The sequence below is a fragment of the Silene latifolia genome, chromosome 2 (genome assembly GCF_048544455.1).
Source record: "Silene latifolia isolate original U9 population chromosome 2, ASM4854445v1, whole genome shotgun sequence".
NCBI lineage: Eukaryota > Viridiplantae > Streptophyta > Magnoliopsida > Caryophyllales > Caryophyllaceae > Silene > Silene latifolia.
Genome location: NC_133527.1, coordinates 59075367 through 59091822, shown reverse-complemented (window position 1 = coordinate 59091822; position 16456 = coordinate 59075367). Strand labels below are relative to the sequence as shown.

Sequence of the window (16456 nt, the reverse complement as noted above, 5' to 3'; positions counted from 1 at the left end):
TGGTGGAGTGTATGTTGTTTGAGGGTTTTGAACATTTTGGCTTTTGTATGAGAGATTTGGATGGAATTTGGTGTTTTCATTGTAAAAGTTGGAATAACGGGTACCACTCTTGTATGCTTGGAAAGCATTCACTTGTTCATTTGTTCCCCTACATTCACCTTGGTCATGTCCCAAAGTTCCACAATTCTCACATATCCCACTTGGGAGTGATGAGGATGCCGTCATGGCATTAACATGATGCTTCGATGATTTTGAGTTTTCCTCAAGTCTAGCCATAGCTTGTTCAAACTTCAAGTTGATTGTGTCAATGTGAGCACTAAGTTGAGCACCCAATTGAGTAACGGAGTCCACTTCATGCTTTCCTCCTCTAGTAGCCTTGCGAGGTCTACTATATTGCGAGTTATGGACCGCCATTTCCTCAATCTTGTTCCATGATTGATTGTCATCAACTTCGGTGAACATTCCATTTGATCCCATATTGAGAATGTTCCTAGAATCTTCATATAAACCATTCCAAAATTGTTGCACCAAAAACCATTCGCTAAGTCCATGGTGAGGACATGAGCGACAAATTCCCTTGAACCGCTCCCAAGCTTCATACAAAGACTCTTCATCCCTTTGCTTAAAACCCGTAATTTGAGCTCTTAGCATGTTGGTCTTTTCCGGTGGGTAGAATTTTTTGTAGAAAGCTAGAGCCAACTTCTTCCAAGAATCTATTCCAAGGGTGGCCTTATCAAGGCCCTTCAACCATTGCTTTGAGGTGCCGATTAAGGAAAAAGGAAATAAGACCCATCTAATTTGGTCTTGAGTCACGCCCGTTTGAGAGATAGCATCACAATAATAGCAAAAGGTTTCCATATGAGAATGAGGGTCCTCACTAGGCATCCCCCCAAATTGGCTCCTCTCAACTAGTTGGATGAAGGCGGACTTGGCAATAAAATTTCCGGTGAGATGTTGCGGTGTAGGAGTACCATTTGGTTGATTATCCTCGGTGGGTACGGAGTGTGACGAGAATTTTGGCATTGTAGGTGGATTTTGTGGGGTATTGTGTAATGGGTTTTCTTCTCCTTCTATTGCGAAAGGATTGACAAACTCACTAGTGGGTTGAACAATTTCACTAACACCTCTCAAATTCCTCCTAACAAGTCTCCTATTGTTCGTCAAGGTTCTTTCGATTTCACGGTCAAAAGGTAACAAATCACTTTGTAACCTTATAGACATGCAAAATATCAAACAACTCTAAAAACAATTAGAACAAACCTTGAGGAGTTTTACTTCCTCAAGGCGAAGAAAGACACAACTAATAACAAAAAGGAAATCTAAGTCAAACAAACACCGTCCCCAGCAACGGCGCCATTTTTTGGTGCGAAGCCGCTAAGTGTTCACAAATTAAGATGTGGTCGTTGGTCACGGTCGAATCAAAACACAATTTATAGCTTAACAAGCAACTCTACAATTAGTAAAGAGGCAAGTAAAGGTCGGATCCCAAGGGACGGGAGTTGAAATGAGATTTCTATTGTAACTAGTGGTGTCTAAGGGGTGTCACAAATTGGGTTGATGTAGAAGGTTACTAAACTAGAATAACAATGAAAATAAACAAGATGAATTAAAGGGGTGTAAACAATTGATTAAAGGCACTAGGGTGTCATGGGATCATAGGGGAATCATGGGATATGATCATACAAACATGTTCTCAAATTATAAGCAAGCAATTATTGTTGTGATGGATTGAGTTGGGTTATATCTTACAATCCTAGGAAAGTTTGGGTCCCGGAGCCGAATCGATTAGATTGTACAACACCTACAAGTCGACTTACTCTTCCCTACTCAACAACATGCATGGTCTAATGAGACTTGAGTTGGGTTATGTCTTACAAGTCTCATTGAAAAGATAGGAGATGATAGTAAATGCAAGGATTCATAGGCGTAGCATTTCATCAAATATAACATGTGCATGAGTTGAGATCAAAACAAGCAAGCAAATAAAACATGAAAGCATATTAATTTAAGCATGAATCATTCCCCATGTTGGTTTCCCCTAATCACCCATTAACCCTAGCTAAGAGACTACTCACTCATTATCATGTTGATCATGCTAGCAAGGTTGTCCATCATACTAACAATATGAAATATGATGAATAAATGAAAGTAATTAACAATAATTAAAAAGGGATTAAGAGATTATACCTACTAATGATTCCAATAATAAAGCAAGAATAATAGAAGTACTTGAATGCTAGATTGAGAGGTTGTCAATCTCCCAATAATAACCCAAATAATCTTCAATTACCCAAAATAAAGGATGAACAAAAGAGAGATTAAAGAACTAAAACTTGGATTAAAACTTGATTAATACTTGATTACAATATTGAAGAGAGATTTGATTGATATTAACTACACTAATTATTGATAAGAAGAACATGCTCCTCTAATTAGCCTAATGGGGTATTTATAGTGAAAATTAGGGAGGATGCATTAGAGTTAACTAAGGGCTAAACTAGTAATTACACTTTTTAAGTTGAGCAAGGAGGACCCGGTATTTTTCGAGAGAAGGGCTTCTCTTTTCGTAGCTTGAAGAAGACAATCCGTCTTTGTGAAGAAATCCGGGCGGAATAAGGTCGGGACGGCCGGATTTGGCCGGTGGAATCCGAGCGGATTCTCGAGGAATCCGGACGGATTGTTGAGGGGGAATCCGAGCGGATTCTGGCGTGGGACGCTCGGATTGTGCAGAGGCTGGACGGGCGGATTGTTGACAATCCGCTCGGATTGTCAGTCAGTATAGTAACTTCTTCTTTTCTTCCCTTTTCTTCATAAATTCCTTGGGGATTTCCTTGGGGACTCAAGGATCTTTCCTCAACATTGCTCTTCTACTATGATATGTACAAAGGCCTTCTAATCTTATCTCTCCTTGATGCTTGGTCATTGAATTCGATCAATTTAGTCTCGTTTTGCCATGAAAATGCAAGATTCTTACTCCTTTCCTACCAAGGGATCAAAATCTCAAAGAATATGCAAAACAAAGAACTAAAGATAAGAAATGACCCAAATAAGCACTAAAAAGCATGGAAACAAGGCTAATTCGGGGGCTAAATATGCGCCAATTATGGTCACATCAACAAGTGTGAGTTGTGTAAACTGCTACGATGTGATGAGTGATGGGCAGTTTGGCAATATGTTGATTCGAATTGGTGATGATGGGTTGCAACCAATTAAGTCTCGGGGAAAGGGTCTTGAATCTGCTTCATATAGCAAAGGTTCGGGTCCATCTTTGGGAACGGTTCTCAAAGCAGTCCAAGAACTTGATGCATGGGTTTAAGGCGGATTCAGAAAAGAAGGATGTTGTTATGGCTCGTGTGGAGGATGCCTTGGCTGGGATTGGTCGTCTTGAGAAGATTGTAGATGGGTTGAAAGGTGAAGTTGATATTATCTCTACTCTCCTCCAAGCAAAGGATGATGGTCCCTCTGAGGGAAATTCTGATGATGAGTCCTCATCCTAGACCTAACCCTTATCCTCTCAACCTATTTTGCCTCTTTTGTTACACCCCTTCCCTTCCTCGTATTATTGGTTTTGGTGGTGTACCCTTTAAACTTGATCTTGCCATGGTGAACAACGTTTGAACTATGTTTAAACTTTGCTCTGTGTTGACTTTGTTATCCTTTCACGATTGCGTTTATCTTTATGTGTTTTCTAACATGTGTTTTTCCATGCTTGAACGGTAGCATCATTTCCCTTTTGGTGATGTCAAGAGGGGGAAAAGGTAAAACTCAGGCCATGTCTTTTAGAACTACTTGATTAACCCGTGCCTTGCTCTAAATTTCTCGATTAATCCTTGATATATGGTTTGTGTTCTTATATCTAGTCTATCTTGCTTTAGGTGTTTGCTTTCATATGGTTAAGTCTCTTTAATCTATATGCTCTTGGTGATACTTGACTATACATGAAAGGGGGAAATTTTAAAATTTTCATTTGCATTCGTTTTGTTAGGGTTTGTCATCATCAAAGGGGGATTTTGTTGGGTTCTCTTAATTGATGATGCCATACCCATTTTAACTTGTGTTTTCTTAGTTTATTATTTCGGGCTTAATCGATCAATTTGCTTATTCTAATCATTCAAGGATCGTCAAGAAATTGTTACCCAAGACATAGAGTCATTTGGTCTTGTACCGGTCATATTATGTACAAGTAGGAAGAGTAGAATACTTATAACAGTGACAGTCTCACATGCCGTTACCTGTAACGGGTAATGGTATTCTTGACTATCTAGTTTGACCCGTCACACTTGAAGCAAACTTTTCATCTCAAATATTTTACAAATAGGCTCTCTCAAATCAGTTTGGACATCTTAAAATATTTGAAAAAGTGGTGTGGTAAAAAGAGTTTGTAAAGACTAGTTCAAAAGATTTCCCTTTTCATGAAACAACTTTTTCTTATCTTTCCATGAACCTTGTTTGGCTCTTTCCTTGTTTATCAATGGATTGTCCTCTTGCTAATGGCATCTCTTCCTTGTTTCTGAAAACCCACGGATATTTTGAGGCTAAATACAAACTCTCTTTTCCTTCTTTTGCTGCTTAGAAGTAAGCCCTTTTGGTGCTAGTTTGGGAAGGTCAACTTCTCTTGTCTTGTGACCAAAGAACTTGACCACAAACCCTAGCTAACATCCTCTCGTCCCTTCTCTATAAAAGGAGCACCACTCCTCACTTTGAAAGCAAGACTTTCCTGAGAATTTTCTTAAGTTTGGAAAATTGATTTTAAGTTTAAAATCATTTTTAATATTTTGCAAAACCTTTCAAAGTCTTCAAGTGTTAGAGTCACAACAACTGTTACTTTAAGTATTGAATTCTTTCACTTCTGAACCGTTTGATCTTGTAAGTTGTCCATATCAATTCTTGTTAAGAATCAGTCCGTGGAAACTTAATCCTTGTAAAACGTTCTAAGTAAGAGTGTATAGTTCTAGGACGGAGTAGTCCTTGATCTTGTGTCGCAACCGGAGTAGGTTGTTGGTGTCGCAACCTGAGTAGGTTGTTGGTCTTTTTATTGTACGGGTTTTTAGTAGTCGGAGTAGATCACTAAAATATTCAATAAAAAGTAGATTGGATGTAGGCTTTTGAGTGTTAGCCGAACCAATTCAAAAATCTTGTGTTTTATCTTTGCTTACGTTTATTCCGCTGCATTTATTCTTTTCAATCTTCTTTGTTTGCTTTACTTCAAAGTAACAGTTCTACATACTGTCACATTCGTTCTGTAGCTTGTACTTCATATGCTAAGAGACGAATAGCAACAGTCAGAACCATTGCTACCCTCACAGTTCAGGAAGTAGTTACTTTTCAATACTCGTTTAATTCGTCAATATTAACCGATGTATTCACAACTTCTCCATATTACCAAACAACTTACTTTAATCCAATAAAGTTTAAGTTGAAATTTTAAAATAATACCTAATTCACCCCCTCCCCCTCTTAGGTACTTGAATCCATAAACTCTTCAGATTTTGCGGAAGAAATACATTTCATATATGATTTCAACAGAAGGAAATGTATGTTTTAATGTTGTACTAAAGAAGGCAATGGATTTCTGTTCAAACCCACTGCCATGGGAAGAATACGAGGATGAAGATGAGGAAGATGCTGAATTCAAGCCGTAAAAACGTTTTTAGTTTCGTTTGTGACATGTGTGTGAGTAATGTAACATATATTGAGGAAGCTATGACTCGAACAACCTGAAGTTTGAAAAACTTTTAATTCAAGAGAGTGTTATATTTTGGAAACAAATTTCAATAAAGTTTATTATGTTCTTGCAGAACAACAATAATGTTTATTGTGCAAAAGACTTTTGCGCCTTCAAATTATTGTACTCTGGGAAAACAATTCCAATCAAGTTGATGATGTCCCTGCAGAACAACAATAATGATCCTTTAATACAAATGTAATATACTTTGGCTATAAGATTAATGTACTTTGGCAGTGAAATCCAATTGTACATACAAGCCTTTAAGAATGTTCCTTGCAGAACAACAATAATGATCCTTTAATACAAATGTAATATACGTTGGCTATAAGAGTAATGTACTTTGGCAGTAAAATCAAATTGTACATACAAGTCTTTAAGAATGTTCCTTGCAGAACAACAATAATGATCCTTAAATACAAATGTAATATACTTTGCCTATAAAAGTAATGTACTTTGGCAGTAAAATCGAATTGTACATACAAGCCTTTAAGAATGTTCTCGTAGTGTATATTATGGATGTCTATCCTTGAATCAAAAATTTGCATCTTCCACTTCGTTATCATATTCATCTTCTTCATCGTCATCCTCCACATCATCAGATTCATCTCCTTCATCGTCGTCATCTTCATGGTGGTATTTGGTGAATATGCAACAGAATGTAAATTAAATATTAGATTTTATAAGGAGAAAATGGCCAAAATGAACAACTAAATTGATATGCATTTAATGTTAACGAAATATACATTGCTGAAATTCTCATCCGTGCCTTCAGAACAACCATAATGTTCATTGCACAAAGAGCTTATGTGCCTCCAAATAAGAGTAATGATTTTGGAAGGTAAACACTATGCGCTATACTTGTATAATTAATAATTATTTAGCATTAATGTAATATGCTTTAACAAGAAACCAAATTATACATACCTGTCCGATGGTTTGTTTCTTTGCAAGTCCTAGAGTTGTGTCCTTGGCGGCCAGATGTTTTGCAGTACCTCTTCTCTTTTGCTCTCTTCTTTAGGGCTTTTAACATTTGTGATTCAATTCTCTTGGCCTTGGTCCTACCCTTGTTTTTAGATTTTTTAGGAACATGAATCACCAACTTCTGAGGTATTTTGCAGCCCACATACTTATCTATTTCTTTCATCTTGTCTTTCTTCTTTGCTGGAACACTTCTGTTACTAATCATATCCAATATAATATCTCTCAGTTTTTCAATCAAAAGCTTCATGTCGTTATCATCACACTCAGCTAAGCTGACACAAGAATAAACCTCTTGCCACAGCTCAGTACTCAAACTTTTCCGGTCAGAAAACTTTTGAGAGACATCTATCAGTTTGCCATCTTTATCAAAGACAGGCTTACTCATTGCATGTTTTGTCCATCTTTGCATTATGTACTGTTCTGGTATTTTCTGAAAATCTTGGTCGTGTAGAATCCAAAGGCAGTGCCTGCACAACAAGTCCATTCTTTGAAACATAGAACAAGAACAAGTAATCTCCATGTTATCTGGTGAATATGCTACGTTCCATGACTTATTTGGCATCTGCAAGTCTGTTAGAATATATATTTTTGTCTCATCAATCTTCTCCACATCTTTAAAACGGCAATCAGACAAAGCTGAAACCAATTCTGTTTGGAAGTCTTTGAAAATGTTGTGCGAGTATATTTCAGAAGAATGGACTTCAAGGTTTGAGTTTGTTTTCCGTGGGATTTCAGAGTGTTTGTTGTCACTAATCAACTTGGACTGCTTGTGTCTTAGTGCTTCCAAGGCACTCTCATAGCACACCCAAAACTCAACAAGGGTCAAATGAGGTGTGAGGAACCTGTCAAAGAAACTGTTTTCACTCTCAAACCTAGAAGTAACCATCATCAAGCCAGACATGGAAACATCTTTAAAATAGGCAGGGATCCACTGTTCCCTGATATCGTACAAATCTGAAAACCATTCGTGTTCTACAAGTTGATAATCAGTCATTATCTTCCCCCATTGTTCTTCGAATTCATCAGGCTCAAGTTGTTTGTTCCAAACACACCTATTGAGCCTGGTCTTAAAATCTTCATCTTGAAACAGTTGATAACTGACTTTTTCTCTTAGTTTCTTTATTATGTGTGACATGCACAGTCTGTGTGTTGACTCCTTAAACACTTCCGGGACTACTGACTTCATTGATTTATCATGATCAGTAATTATAATTCTCGGCAGGCACCCACCCATTGCTTCCAAAAATGTCTTAAACAGCCATCTGTAACACTCAATACTTTCATCACCTATCAACCCAACTCCAAAGGTTATGCACCTTTTGTGGTGATCAACTCCTGTGAAAGGCACAAACACCATATCGTACTTGTTTGTTCCATATGTAGCATCTGCGGATAACACCTCACCGAATAACATGTATTTCTTTATGCAGATCGGATCTGCCCAAAACACTCCAGCCAGGCACTTGTTTTCATCTACTATAAAATCAAAGTAAAATGAATTGCATGTGTCTTTTTTCCCAATAAGATTCTCAACTAACATTTGCGCATCAAAATTACCAATGTAGCTTTTTATGTCCCTGACAATGTTTTTGAAATCAACCTCAGTAGCACAAATGTTGTCGTAACCTCCACACAGCTCCTTCCAACCTCTATAGGCTTTCACACCACCTAGTTTTAGCACCTTTACCTTTGTGACAAATTGTTTCTGTACCTCTGTTATTTTTCGGTTTCCTTTCAAGAATATTGTAGATCCCGGCGAAGCAAGTGGATGGTTATGGGCTTCATCGAATAGGGTAACAATATAAGTTTCATTTTCTTGGTATTTGAACTGCACTAATGCACGACAGTCAATTCTTGTAGTAGGCCTCACACGGCTTATATCTGTCACATCAGATTGTGCATTATTCTCAGTAGTATCAGTATCAGTATCAATCCTCTTCCTTTTCATACTTTCCTTTACACCTTGCCTATTGCAGACAACATTCCTTAATGTAAAACTGTTTGGTAACTCATTGCCTTTAATCCTTTTTGTTGTTGCAAGTCTTGGCGTAAACCCACAGATTGTACAATATTCTTTGTAGAATAACTCTACTGATTCTAGTGTTTCGAATACTTGTCCTACTTTAGGTTTCTTTTCCTCTGGACATAATGGAATGTAATGGAGTGCATTTAATGTTTCAATTCTTGTTCTTGGAGTCTTAAAGTTGTTATTAGTAGAAGAAGACGTAGTTGCATCACTTGTACTCATTGTCTGCTTTAACAGTAGTTAAGTAAGTATATTGAATATTATTGCATCAATAATGCAGTTATCCAATTCTAATATGTTCTACAAAGATTGGTAATTTATTTCGTATAAATAATGGTTCATATATAATGTATTCCTGCCAATGTCCATTATCATGCCTTTAAAGGAACATTTATTTTACTGGTAATGCTCATAGGAAATATTGTTGTCCATTTTGATATAGCATATATAAAATGTATTGAATGCTAATGACAGTAAATAAACAAATAGATATAATACTATTTCATTAATATTAGAAATATTTACAAAAGCCATTCAAGACTTTCAAAAGCATAAAGTCTATTAAGACTTATACTGAAAAAAAAAACACAAGATAATACAAAATAACAATATACAAGAAAACTAACTTAATATATTTCTAAACTAATCTAACAGTCAGAGTCATAATAACCCTCATCACCAGACTGCTCCTCATACAAGTTTTCAATTTCATCTTGTTTTCTGTGTTTTTTCCTTTGTCGTGCTTGTCGTTTATGATGTCTAATTACTTCTTCACGACTAGACATACACCTGCAAAGGCAGTATCTTTCAAGCAGCTGATCATTCTTTGTGATAGTGATTATTCTATTTTCATTTCCCCGAACCGCGTTTCGGTAATAATCCTTTTCAATTACCTTTTTGTCGTCCCCCTATAAGGAACCTACTTGACCAAGCCTTGCATACCTCGGCCATGTTTTTCTTCTCTCGCCTCCCAAGTCGTTCAAAAAGAATTGAGAGGAATTCAGAAGTAGTAAGGAAATTATGTAAAGGACATCTGTGTGATGGTACATCCATCTCCACGAGAATATTTGTTGCATCAATCCAGTTTGAAGAAAACTGGCCTACTTTCCATTCCCTATAAATATTGATGAAATTGTTTTTGTCATCAATGTTCTGGTAGTGGGCTATTTTGCATTTAGAATAAGACATTGTTTTTTTTTTTAGAAAATTAAGTAGTTTTCTGGAGAGATTAATGGTTTTGGTTATTGAAAAAGGTTTTAGAAATGAAGATAGGATGGAAAAGTGGTGGTGTACTCTTGTGTTTATATAGTGGATTAATTGAGTAGAAGAGATTAGATTTTATGAACAGTTGTGTCTTTTCAACAGTAACAAATATAATCATGGTAATTAATAAATTGGTTGAAGTTATCTATGTTACTTAAACAACTATATGTATTACGAGTTCAATTTAATTGATATTTAAAATTCCTGTGTAAATAATAAAATGTACCTTTAAAAACAATATAATGTACATTTAAGTCCTGCTTTTAAATCTCTTGCATAAAACAGTACATGCACATTATGAAAATACGTAATGATCATTTGAATTAAATTGAAAGCACATTTATTTTACAAATAATGTTTCATGATCTTTTTTAAATAATTTAATGTACCTTTAAATATAATATAATGTACATTTTCCAAACAGTGCTTAATGATATTTTAGTTGCACCTAATTATCAGAAAAATCACATTATGAATATAGATAGTGGACAATTTATTTGATGGAACATATTTTTTTTTATTTAATATAATGTACATTTAGAAGTAATATTTAAATTAATGTGAATAGTTGTGTCTTTTCACCACATAAGCAAGTTAGAAACCGTCATTTGACTTATTGTGACTTATTGTGAATAGTTGCAAGACCACTTGCAAAAGATAATAATTACTTGCACATTCTTATTATATATAATGCACATTTAAATAAAACCGATTGGACATTTCCTTATGAAACGTGTACACCACAACACAACACATTATTATTACATGCAAAACTACTTTTCAGTTACTTCAAATTGCACACTTTTCCTTTCTCATTATTTTTACATTTTTTCTCACCACAAAGTACATTTACATTTATCATCCTCCTAAAATCAAACAAACAAACTATAAACCCTAATTTAACACTTTTCATTATAAAATTAATGTTTTTATGGTTCCGGACATTAAATCTAGTTAACTAAATTTAATCAAATCCGAAATTAAGTTGAATTTCATTAAATTTAACTTTAACATCATCATAAAATCAATTCATCAACGATTCAGAAAGGAATTAACATTGAATGAACATATCTCAATATTGACTGTAGAAAACAATAATTCCAGATGAATGACAAAATCAATTCCGATTTTCCTTACAAAGTTTTGATCTTGAAATAATTGAATAACTGATGAATGCAAAAGTTTGAACAAATTGAATCTGATTTTGCTTCTGAAGATTTGCGCTTCGAACACAGCAATTGATGATGAATAACCGATTTTAGATCACTAAATTTGATGTCGAAAAACAAAAATTTACAAATTAAGGAAGGATTAATGATGAAATTGATTGATTTTGATTCGTGTGGTTTGATTTTGTTCCGTAGGTTTGATATTGCTCACATGTACACTCTTAATTTTTGTTTTCCGTGAAACTCTACTTTTCAAAGAAGCGCGCGTCTTATCTCAGTCGTCGGATAATTTGATGGACGGTTGAGAGCTGTTCTCACGGTTCTCACGATAAGCCCCGTTCTCACCGGAACTCTAGCCTTATTATTATTATTATTATTATTATTATTATTATTATTATTATTATTATTATTATTATTATTATTATTATTATTATTATTATTATTATTATTATTATTATTATTATTATTATTATTATTATTATTATTATTATTATTATTATTATTGTTGTTATTATTATTATTATTATTATTATTATTATTATTTAAATTTTTTTTTTTAAACGATGCACGCAGCTTTCATTAAATGAAAACCAAAAGTTTACATGAAATTGGTGGGGAGCCGAGAAACAAGCTGGGCTCCCACACCCTTAGCAACAGCAAAGCTGAGTCTAGTAAAAATGTAAGCGGCCACCCGAGCCCCCGCATCCTGAGATACCGAGAATTTCTGGATCCGCTTGAGCAAGGCAACAACATCCGAACCCAACTCCCCAAGTGATGAGAAAGAGAATGGAAGGAAACCATAACCCGCTGCCGCGCACAAATCCCCATACTTAGCACACTTACGCTGAGCAGCATCAGCAACAACCCGGCCAGGCACAAAATTCGTCATCCCGGTCTGAGTCAAAGGAGAAGACCCGGTCAAGTCAACGCATACATCACGCCCCCTGTCCCAAGAATAAAGTAGCAAATCCGCAGGACGAAGAGAACCCCCATGCCCGTCAACCAAACCAACATCAACCTCATTTCCCGCAGAAATACCAGATCTATAGCAGATGTCGAAAAGAGTGTCACGGACGAGGTTATGCTGATGTTTAACGCCCACAGTACCAGTACAAGAAATAACGTGGTCCCCAAAAACATCATCAGCAAAATCCCGAGAGCAAGCTGGACAGGGCCTAGAGACCGTGAATAACGGAACACCCAAACGATACCCAAGCACACTACGGTACGTCCTCCCGTTCATAGTCTGACCCAACCCCGAGATAGGAACCGCAAGCAGCCAATCAGAGTATTGGGAACCCTGCTGAGACTGCCACAAAGCAAGCTCGCGAGGTGTCAAAGAGAAAACAGACCCTGAGGCAGCAGCAACCGTCGCGAAATAAATGTCTGCCAATTTCTTCATAAGTTTGGGGGCAGCAATTTCACTAGGGGCAGCAATTTCACCAGAGCCTGTAGTCGCTGTAGAACCTTACGCGGCATCATCAAAAGTAGGGCCAGCAGCTACAATACCAGAGGGTCCGAAGAGCTTAGCCTGCAAATCAGCAAACTGCAAATGGGACGCAATAAAAGCATAATGTAAAACATCCCCCGCCGCATAGACACCAAGACCACCAAGATGAAAAGGAAAAGTAGCAAGGCGCCACTGCCAATCCCCAAAACCCGGGCCAGACGCGGTGACGATACGTTCCAAGCTGGAACGAAGAGCAGCATCAAAAGGAAGATGGACGGACCCAAAAACACTAGGGGAGCAAGTACGTAGGGAGAAATAGAGCTTAGAAATACCAGTACAAGCTCGAAGTAGAAGAAACTCACATTGCGGGTCCTCAATCCTCGCAACCAAGTCCATTAGCTCAATGGTCTTAGTTACTCTCCTCGCCACAATCTCACTGCCAAAACCAGGGCAAGTACTGACAGGTCCACCCAAAACTGTAACACCCCTCGCGGGCCGAGCAATAGAGGGGGGGGGAACCCCAGGGAGCCGACTTTGAGGATCCTCAACAGGCCAAAAGACCTCCCTCTTGGAGACATTAAGGTGTAGTCCAAAACTGTTGGAGCTGTGTCCTCCAGTGAGTGCGGATAACGTCATTGCACATACACTTGTACGGACAAGTGGGAGCTTGTTGGGGCTGGTGTCCTTTACAGTTAGTGCAAGGACTTATAAATCTCTAAAAGGATCAAAGGGTATACTTTTGTATCATAATCAGTTGGTCCACGTTTATCAATAACGGTTGGCTTGCTAGATAAGTTTGACGTTATTGTCATACAGATGGCGGTGATCAACTGGTCCCTAAAAGTCACACCTATAGGATACGTTTGAGAGATGTGGCGGTATGAAAATACAGTCATGTAGATGCCAAATTTGACTAACCAAGTTAGTCGAGTTATTTGACTAATAATTAGTCAAAATGTGATGTTGAGATATTTTATTTAATACGGATTAAATAATAATGGCTAAGGCGAATTAAGCAGTTAATTCGTAAATTGAATATAAGCATTTTATGTGAACGTGATCTACACTGAAAAAGAAAGGAAAACAAAAACGAAATAAGCAACTCATCGAGGTGATTTAAGTCTATTAAAATTCATTTTAATCGTGTAGACTCATTGCACTTGTATAATTGATCTCCCTCAAGAATAATACAAGTGATCCCAAGACTCAATTTCCGTAAATTGATAAGCCAACTGTTTAGCTAGTTCTTCCGTAAAAACTCTTGGTCGATAGATTTCCGTAAATCCTATCTATAGTCCACCATGATCACAGGATCGTACGAGTGACCATAGTGTTGAGATAAAATAAGTCAATCGGTTCCAACTTACCCGACGTAGAAGGGGTCATATTATGCCTACCGACGAAGAAGGGATTCATTGGAGTTTGACCTATAAAGACCGTTCTCAATTTTTGTTTATACGAGGAAGATCCCATCAACTAAGTTTCAATTCATTTTAAGTGAACGAATAACTAGCAACTGCGTGAATGAATTAATTTAGATGATGGCTTTAAATCGTGTGACATAAAAATGTCATAGAAAACTAATGCGTGACCTCTACATGAGTCAGTTTTCATGCAATAATTAGGTGGTTTGGTTTTTTTTAGGCGGAATATGATGCATACTATCGTTACGATAAAATAAATAAATGAATGCGATACGTAAATAAAATTCCTAGTGTGGCCTATCCTAGTAAAAAGAACATAATACAACTTTGGAATCCACCGTTGGACCCGAAAGCTTGTCTTGATGTTCCATCTTCGTCCATGCAGCGGGAGTGAGCATCCGATCTCCTTCTTTAGTCTTCTCAAAATTACAATTAAAATTTACAAAATATAAACCTATTTACATTCTAAATAAAAACTGTAATTAAAAGAAATAAAAGGGAGATACGAGATCTCAAAATACAACCAAGACCGTGTTCCATCATTACGGTAACACGTTCTACTAAGGCCACACTAAGTTACAACCGTTTGCAAAAATAAATAAATACGTAATAAAGGCATTCAAATTAAACAAGAACGATAAATAAAATGCATCAACTAAATTAAATTTATTCGTGACATAATTCCGTAATTATGTTAAATTATCCAAACCACCAAAGATAATTAAAATTATGTGACAAAACCGCTTCATCAACTTAATTTTAATTCATGATAATCCGTTACTTTAAATCGTTTTAAAGTAACTAAATTGTTCGTGGGTGAACCGTTTCACTATCAAGCGAGTGCATAAATCCGTATTATGCAATAAATGGCCAAAAAAAAAAAAAAACAAAAACAGAAATTTTTTTTTTTCTTTCACTGCTGGGCGTGAACAGTACCCACGAAATTTTTTTTTTTTTTTATTTTGGAGCTAAAAACCGAGAGCTCAAAAAAAAAAAAAACAATCGGCTCAAAAAACGTGAGCCTCATCAAGACAAACAAGATCGATTTGTAAAAGCCAATTGTAAATTAAACATAATCCGTATTGAAGCAAAATTACAATTGACATGATCTTCACAAATTGTTATAATTATCGTTTAAAACAACAATTCGCAAAGAACAAAAACGAAAACAAAAGATCGTCACAAGGCACAATTTCCAATGCACACAAAAAAAAATTCAGCCGTGTTAAAAAAAAAAACAGCCGTGACAAAAAAAAAATTTTATGTGTCGCACGAAATTTTATGCAAACAAAAGATAGATCTTTAACATATTGTAATGAATATCGATTACAAAAACAATATGCAAAGATCAAATCGTAAACAAGACGAACAACAACCAATACCGTGTATACTTGACACGGTTCCCAAGACAGAAAAAAACGCAGCAAACGCAGCAAAAAAAAAAAATTTCTGCCGAGAGCAATAACAGGCTGCCGCACGGTTTTCCAAGCAAAAAAAAATCGTTTCAAATTCGTTTGATGAAAAACACATAGAAAAATTTACGTAACCTGGCTCTGATACCACTTGAAGGGTAATATCCGTATAAAACCCATAATTTGAAGGATTATAACGCAAATTTAATACGTGATTTATAGTCATAAACGAAAACAACATTGAAACGATAAAGATAAGAATTAACCTTCGGTCCTAGTGCAAATTGGCAATGAGAGATCAAAGTAGATCTCCTCCTAAATGATGCACCCAAGATCGTCCGAGAAATGCCCTTGTGCTAGAAAGAATCCTCTAATTGCCTTGCAATATTGAGAGGATTGTTTTGTGAGTTTTCGTTGGATGAGAGATCCGAATTTTGAGAGGCAATTTTCTCAAAACCCTAAATTTTTGTGTAAAATTAATTAGGTTACAAAAGAGAGGAGAACCTCTCTTTTGTTCTCTCTCAACCGGCCGGCCATGGGCTCTCTTGGGAAGTGGGCTTCCACTTCCTTTTAGTTTTAGCTCATGGTCTGGTTCGCAAATCGCTAAAATGTATATGACGCGGTTTTGTTATAAATCGTCATCGGTTATCGGTTATTAAAGCATCAACTAATAATACGGATTAGTTGAAACATTAATACATGTCCGACAAAGACGATATTGTATAATTATATTCAATATACATTTAATTAAATATAAAATGCTTATATTCAATTTACGAATTAACTGCTTAATTCGCCTTAGCCATTATTATTTAATCCGTATTAAATAAAATATCTCAACATCACATTTTGACTAATTATTAGTCAAATAACTCAGACTAACTGGTTAGTCAAATTTGGCATCTACATGACTGTATTTTCATACCGCCACATCTCTCAAACGTATCCTATAGGGGTGACTTTTAGGGACCAGTTGATCACCGCCATCTGTATGACAATAACG

At 36.2% G+C, this 16456-nt stretch overlaps 1 non-coding gene across 1 annotated transcript; it reads left to right on the top strand.

Annotated features, from left to right (window-relative positions):
• Window positions 1–544: 544 nt before the first annotated feature.
• Window positions 545–651, top strand: LOC141644437 (small nucleolar RNA R71). The gene has a single exon (XR_012544056.1). It is a non-coding gene; the product is annotated as a small nucleolar RNA R71 (small nucleolar RNA).
• The last annotated feature ends 15805 nt before the right edge of the window (window positions 652–16456 follow it).